Here is an 8,700-nt window from a genome sequence, read left to right as displayed (position 1 = left end):
TGATAGATTTTATAAAGTGGTCATTATTTTTTCATTCTTAAACAGACTCAGTTGTCTCTTATTATTGTAACTATGACATATTACTAAGATGTGGTTTATTTTGAGGTGTGTTAGTCGTGCAGCTTTGACCCTGAGTCGGGATAACGCCTCCTCTCTTCTGCTCTTCCTGTGGGCTGTCCCCCACAGTTCTCTTGTGTGTATGATTTTGTTTTGCATTTGTAGGTTTGTCCACTCACTTTGCCACAGTAGATGTATATTTGCTTTTATAAGAGATACAGAGCAGCTGAAATCTGTATGGACTATGCTTAGGTCCAGATCACCAGTTGACCCGGCTCACTTCTCAGCTTGCTCATTACCATAGATACGAGAGTGCCCGATACCCATATTAGCTTGACTGTTGGCACTATGTAGCATTCAAATGATATTACCCAGCAGTTCATTTTTTGTGGTTTCTAGTGATTTAATGGCTTTAAGTGAACTTAATGAAGTTAATGCACCCGGTCCCAAACATTGCTCATTCTAGTAGACGTCTGTGTGTGTGTGTGTGTGTATATATATATATATATATATATATATATATATATATATATATATATATATATATATATATATATATATAAGTTTAATAAGGATCTCTAAACCTCTGGCTTACCTCCTCCTCCGGCGCCTTGGACAAGCTTCCATGATGATGACTTTGGAGGTTTCCCTTGGCGCTATATTTGTCTGAAACGGTATATCGGTAGAACAAAGATTTATACCGACTTGCTGGATGTGGTTGTGGTCTTGTGGTAAAGGGCCTGATGTCATGATTACCATCAAGATGGCTCGGGTCTTGAGCAACCTTCGCGGTATAGCTCAGTGCCCACTGGCTGCGTCCGAGTCGGAGGGGAGGGGGGGGGGTTACTCCTGGCTTCACCTCAAGACGCTCGATCCTTGTGCGTTTCAGGGCTCCAAGTATTTACGCACACAAACATTCTGCAAACATCCAAACTTTTCAAACGAGTTCGATGCCGAGCTATACTCGATTTACCCATAATCTACTCTAAACCGCAGGGCTTTATATATCATTAGCAAAGACTTTCTATCGGTGCCTTTATTACCAGAAAAGCATTTCAGTAAATTAAGTGCTCTTTAATATTTATTCTTTCATTGTCCAGTTTCGTCTTTCCAGCATGGTCTATCGTCTACTATCAGAGTAGGCCATGAAGGCTAGCAGAATTTTGAATTGGTGATCGTCTAGAGTTAACCTGATGTTCGGCATCAAATGTGAAAAAGTACCACAGTGCTCTTCCTTGTGGAAAACTTAACCCCACTTATGAATCATATCCAATGCTAGTTGTCTGCAATTTACCGAGAGTTCTTAATTGCTGGAATGCCATAATGGACAATCAACATAATTAGATTCCGAGTAGGAGCTGGTAAGATGTCATTGATCATACACAAAAATAATGTTGGAGACAAGACACATCCTTGTGGGACCCCATTTGCCAGGGCAAAATGTCCGGAGAGGCAAGGCTGGTCACGGCCAAGCTCGCCGGAGATGTGAGGGTGCGAGAGAATGAGGGCCAGGTCAACCCAGATCGGCCTTATATATCCTTTGACCATGGCACAGCTTCTATACTTAGAGAGCGTGGCTTGGGGGTGAAGCGAGGGGCAGACAGCGAGCGTGGGGTACGCACGTGGAGACCATGCGGACCGCTAGATATGAGTGCAAATGGTCTGCGAGATTGCAGTCTCTTTTATAGAATCCTTTAATTTCCCCCTACCTTCAATATTTCATTTTACACTCCCAGCAACTTCATCATGATTGCATACATACATACACATATATATATCTACATATATTTATATATATACATATATTTATACATATATATATATACATATATTTATACATACATATATTTACATATATTTATACATATATATATCTACATATATTTATACATATATATATATCTACATATCTTTACATATATATATCTACATAAATTTATACATATATATCTACATATATTTATACATATATATCTACATATATATCTTATACACACACATATATACATATATATCTACATATATATCTTATACACACACACATATATACATATATATATACACATATTTAGATACATATTTATATTTATCTGTATATATACACATCACGCTCAAAGGTGATGCATATACCTATGCCCGCCATATTCAAAGGGAATGCACGATCTCAAACCGTGCCCAATCGCCTCCAATCTATCATAGCCTTCCATAGCACCCTCGATCATCTCCCTAACCCATTCCATTGTTTAAGCTTTAAGGGGTCTATAAGGGGTATACAAGTACTCACACCATATCCATTCTCATTTACTCTGTGATAGTAGGGGTATGAAAATTTTCATACCGTACCCAGTCTAATTTAGTAATTTACTCTGTGATAAGTTTCCATACTGCTCTAAATAAACCTGCAACCATGTACTGTTACTTCAATATTTATGCGGAATGATTTTAGGGATTTTCGCGTCCTGACCCCTTATACGGACCCCTTATCGGAACGCCACATAGCCTAAGCCACACAGGACTTCGAGAACTTTCCAAGGTGCCCAAGAACTCCCCCTCAACTCCTTGTAGTTACTGAGAAAAGATGAACTTAATTAGGTCTCCGGTTATGGTTTATGATTTTATGGTATGAGAGTTGATAATATATAGCACCTGTGGCTGGCCCCCTTGTTTATGGTTCAGTTGAAAGGGGATTGAGTTTCAGGTGGGGGCCCTGGCCAGGACCCGAATATGTATGTATGTGTTTGTGTATGTGTGTATATATGTGTATATATAAATATTTGCATTTATATGTATACACATATATGTATATATATATATATATATATATATATATATATATATATATATATATATATATATATATATACCTATATATGTATACATACACAAACATATATATATATATATATATATATATATATATATATATATATATATATATATATTTATATATTTATATATTTATATATGTATGTATATTTGTATAAGTAAATCTGTAATCTGATTGTTATATTGTCTTTTACAAGGAGGCAATCTTCGGACAAAATCAAAGTCGACGTCCAGTTGGCCATTAAGGATCTTTTTGCTGATGAAGGGATTCATGTTCAAAAGTGATTGACTTTCATTTACGACTTTAACATTCGCGAACCTTGCATTTGCTGGTCTTCTCGGTTTGTCATTAGTAGAAGTTCCATTCATCAGGGTCGGGTTTGTTGCAGATCGGTCATGGGTCGTCCCTATCCTTGAGGAGTAGCAGGGGTAGCCAGGGTGGCATTCATCCTGGTTTAGTGCCGTTCTCCTGGAGTAAAACCTCTTAACTCTGGTTATCATCCTAACAGCAACAGCTAAGAGAGCATAACAGTGTTCCATACTATACCCCCAGCCCCGTGGAAGCCTAGTTGTATACTCCAGTACCAAGGGGGGTTCAAGTAGGACACGTTACTGCTGAACTTGCCTAGGTAAAGGGCGGTAAACATATACCCATCCTCCAAGCGAATATGGGAGCCCTAAGGGAACTCTGGCAGGCTTTGGGAAGTCAGTCTCGTTCTTTCTTCCCCCCTTCCCACCCTCTCTCCCTCCCTCACTTTCCACCCCTTCCCCCATCCCTATCTTCTCTCAATCTTTCCTCTCTCTCTCTCATATTCTATTATAGACCTGACAAGGGAAATTTACATTAACCTTAGGACTCTTAGGTAAGCACCTATGTATCTGTTACTTATATTTTGTAAAGGTCCAAAACCCTCCAAGCAATGTTCCCTGATTTTTAAAACAATTTCCCGAGTGAAGCGGGAATTGTGGGACGTAAGGTGGGGAGCAATCATAACACCAAGATATTTATAGGTGTTGGTTTTTGCAATAACTTGTCCACCTAACCTTTGAAAGTATGGCAGTTTATGAGAACTGGAAATATATTTCGTCTTATTAGAATTAATTGTGAGTCAAAGGTAAGTGCACTTTTTGCTGAATCTCTGAAGAACATATACCTCCTTATCAAAGACCTGAATGAAAATGTCATCAGCATAGGATGTGATGCTGCATAGGTCTGACTCACTGTTAAAACGCCTTGTTGAGGCTGCAGCTAAACAGTTGCACACTGTTGTACATTCAGACCAAACTTAATTCAATCTCCCACAAACTGGGAGTGGAATTCAACACGATTAGTCCAAGTGTCTTTCTGTTGTCCAAATTTTGAACTTTGAAAAAATGCTACTTGCACATATGAACAAAAACAAAAGTCTTGCGAGGAACTTGAATTCACGGAACTACAGTGATACATAGTTTAGTGTTGCTAGAGAAAAATAGCCTTTCACACAATTGTATCGACTCATATAGCTTACCGCCGTCAGAAGACTAGTATTTGTATTTTCAATGTACACAGTACCTTAATGTCAATTGGATAACAGCATATGCTGTGAGTTTAAGGTGCTTGTTAGCTTATTCTGCTTGTGACCTTAGAACTTTCTTTGGTATATTCTTAATGTTCAAAGACATACTGAGAATGGTTAAGATGGTCACAAGTTCCAGCTGTGCCATCAATATTGAATTATACTTTTTTTTTTTTAAGACACTAACTGCACACACTATTTTACCTTAAATCTTTAGCATAAAAAAAATATTGTGGAAGAATAAAAGTGCAATTGCACTGGTATTTTATCGTTGAAAAAAAAGAACATATATTGCCAGACGTAAGATGATCCCGTTTTCTGTTATGGTCGGTAACGTGCATGCGGGTTTCCTTATGGGAAAGGCTAGATCAGTAGCAACTCGAGGAGGTCATGACGTCAGATTTGATGACGTCACAAAAGTTGCGATTCTGTGTTTGGAAAAAGCACATAAGGTTTATTTTTCAATTTGGTCTTCTCAATTAAAAAAAAGGAAAATGATTTTAATGGTTATATTTCCATTGAACAATCATCAAAATAGCCCTGTTGATGAGAAAAGTAGGCGATTACGTTTATGCATGAATGATTATCAAGTGGAATTGCTCGCAGTGGGAGTCAAGCCAAAGGCCTGTATTTCTAACTTAGCTTGAAGGAATTAACTAAACCTACTTTTATCAATACCTCCTTGCACTCAATGAATGAATGAAAGGTATTATATATAAAGTGTAGGATACCAGGCCAGGCTATTTTTAGAATAACACATTCATATTTACATTTTATCTAGTATCCAACAGTGTTAAAGTTTCATTTGCTTTTCAGGCGTTTTTGACTTCATTAAGTCCTGTTGGCCTGGTATCCTACATAAATAAAACACCTTTCATTTATTCATTGAGTGCATGGAGGTATTTATAAAAGTAGGTGAAAATAACATCAAGCAGAGTAAAAAAAAATACAGGCCTTTGGCTTGACTCCCACTGCGAGCAATTCCACTTGAGAATCATTCATGCATAAACATTATCGCCCACTTTTCTCAACCACAGGGCTATTTTGACGATTGTTCATTAAAAAAACAACCATCAAAATCATTATTTTCCATCCTTTTTGAAAATTGAAAAGACCAAAAAGATCGACCATATTCACTGCTCGTCTACAAATTTTTTATAATTGATTCGAGTGAAAGATTATCATCATCATCATTTTCGCTCTAAAATTGTCCATTCACTTTCTGGCATAATTCTTGCCAGCAGAACGGGCTATCCGGCCAGTTCGTGGGTGCCGCCATCATCAAAATCTGACGTCATGACCTCCTTGAGTTGCTACTGTTCTAGCCTTTCCCTAATGGTTATAAGAAAATATAGAATAAAGGGGTTCTTCTAAAACATAAAAAATATATGAAGGTTTGACTTTCATGGAAATAATATACTCATACAGTGAAAGTAGGTTTTTGGCTATGAATACGTCAAATATGATAAAAAAATATGTTGCATCACATACACTGTGACAGCAGCACGTGCTGCACGGATAGCTCTGTCACAGACGCTGTTACACCCGCAGCGAAAGGGTTAAAGTCGTTAAAGGGATGTTAATATTGTGGCAGAGTAAGCAGACAGTATATTAATTCAAATTTAATTGCTTCGTCATTATGTACCGATTATTTTTCAAAATGTAAAATACGAAGGCCTCTGGCGGCAGGAAGCGATGTGTCAATACTGCGTGAGAGCTGTTTTTTTTCTGTATTGTTTTATTCTGCCAGTTGTTAGCTATATTGTTCAACACACTTTCCCATTAGGATACTTTTTCTAATTTATCAGGCGTTTTCCACTTTCCTGTTGGTGCATCACTTTCGTAATTATGCAGTGACTAATCTGCAGTGTATGTTCGATTTCACTTGCCATTATAATATAGATTCCATAAACCCTTGGCACGTGTATTTTAATGTATTTGATTGCACACGCCCGTCCCACAACCGAACACAAGTCAGCAGACGACTGACCAATGGATGAGTCGTGTTGCCCGCAATTTTGTATATTGTATCACAAAATCGTCTTAACGTGCGTGCAACAACTGCGAAACAAATCTGGATTGTTGCTCAACTGCTGAGCGACTTTTCAGATCCTTTGTTGCTGGATTGTTGCTCAACAAAGTATGAAATCATGTCTCGCATACCAGCAGCCAATCCTTTTAATAAACTCATTATGATGTTCAGTAGCTAGTTGGTATTGAAGATGTGGCTGGGGTGGGCTTCCTTTGCCAAATGGGAGGGTAATACATAATGCCCAATGACGATGTTCGGGACAACTTTCTCTCTCTCTCTCTCTCTCTCTCTCTCTCTCTCTCTCTCTCTCTCTCTCTCTCTCTCTCTCTCTCTCTCTCACTCTACTCTCCATTCCTCTCCCTATCCCCTCCACACACACACACACACGAACTTTGTATTGCACGTTTAGTAAAACCAACCAAGGATGCTTCACGTTTCTCATAGGATTTTTCCTCGACGGGTTTAGGTATGACCTAGGACAAAATGTCACTACACCAACTCTCGGCACGGGACCGAATTCTGGAACAAAGAGCCACACATGGTAACGCGTCTGAACGAAGAATAGCGCTCTGTTATAAGGGGAAAGGGAGGTCGACGGCGTGACGCGTCACCGCGGGCTAGGAGTGCGACATGAGTGACAGGTTTTTATAGCCGCCGTGTGACCATGAGTGATTCCGTTGCCATATCAAGCATATATACATTAGTAAGCTTGAAAGGAATATAAAAGAAAAGGCACACATATACATTCATACATTCTATAAAAAAAACTATTTTACTCACACACACACACACACACACACACACACACACACACACACACACACACACACACACACACACACATACATACACATACACATACACACTCACTCCCTCGCTCACTTATTAGCTCATATGCGCACGCGTACAATACATCAGCAAAGAGACAGTGAAGTGCAAGATTTATTTAGGTTGAAATAAATACAGCCGTCAGTCCCCGAACGTATTGAATCCGCTTCCTGGTCCCCAGGGAGCTGCTGCCACCAAAGGGAGGGGGTCAATGCGGCCACTGTGGAAAGTGACATGAGTAATAACGCCTGTGATTGGTGCTTTACGGAGAGGTTGGAAGTTAAGTTAAGTTTATTTACCACCCTGGCTAACTGCTCAGGCGTGGGCAATCGTGATTACAGTGTTACATATATTCACATACATTCGACAGAGTACAGTATTCTGTGATTACAGTAACTATATATGGTAAAATGGGAATATGTCATACAGCATGCAAACGTATATTACCTTTGATCTACCTTTGCCTTTGTGTTTACATAAAAGTGTTCTGTGGTGCGTTTTATGATTATGATAGTTTTACATAGTAAAATTAGGTTATAGCATGAGTATATCTTCCAGTGTATCGGATTCTATAAAATAATCACATAGTTCTTTATACCTCATGTTAGTTGGTCTGAAAGGCTGTATCACATGACACTCCGAGATATAATACTCAAGCGTTCGCTTATTTTCCTCGTTACAGTCTACATCTAGATTCATCTGCAGTTCTTGCACCTTGCAGCTGCCAGTACATTCTATAACCTAAACGTATTCTGGCAATAATCACGTCACATTGTCTGGTTTTACGACGGTGCCACCCATAGGATGGCTTACAATCTCTATACTGATCGTAGTGCCTTATACTACAGCTTTCAGGCCTTTGTGAACTCGTCAGATCTATCAGTTCTTCTTTATGAGAACTTTTTAATATGTGTGCAACCCTAGCAAGAGGCATCCCAAGATCTATATTTACAATATCTTTGCTACAATCCTCTTTCGCCAAATTGTCTACATGGTCGTGCTTGTGTATACCAACATGAGATGGTATCCATACAAATTGAATGTTAAAATTGCGCTCTCTTGCATAAGTTACGTTACGCTTAATGTAGTTCACAATTCCCTCATCACCATCTATTTTGAAGGAATTTAGTGTCCGAAGAGCGCTTTGGGAATCACAAAAAACTACTCCAGAGCCCCAAGACATTAAGTATTCTGTTGCAAGGAGTATACCTGCCAACTCCTTTTGAATGGTGCTGGCCCAATTTTGTACTCTCATATGAACTTGATGTTGCAATAAACCATTTTTGTATACAGCGCAAGCACAACCAGCTTTGTATCCAGACTGTACGGACCCGTCAGCGTAACACTCGTACACATCGCCCATAGATTCTAAGTGTTCCTTTCCCGTCGCCAAAGCAATTT

This window comes from Penaeus vannamei, chromosome 6, assembly GCF_042767895.1.
Source record: "Penaeus vannamei isolate JL-2024 chromosome 6, ASM4276789v1, whole genome shotgun sequence".
Classification (NCBI taxonomy): domain Eukaryota; kingdom Metazoa; phylum Arthropoda; class Malacostraca; order Decapoda; family Penaeidae; genus Penaeus; species Penaeus vannamei.
Note: the sequence above shows the minus strand (reverse complement) of the source record.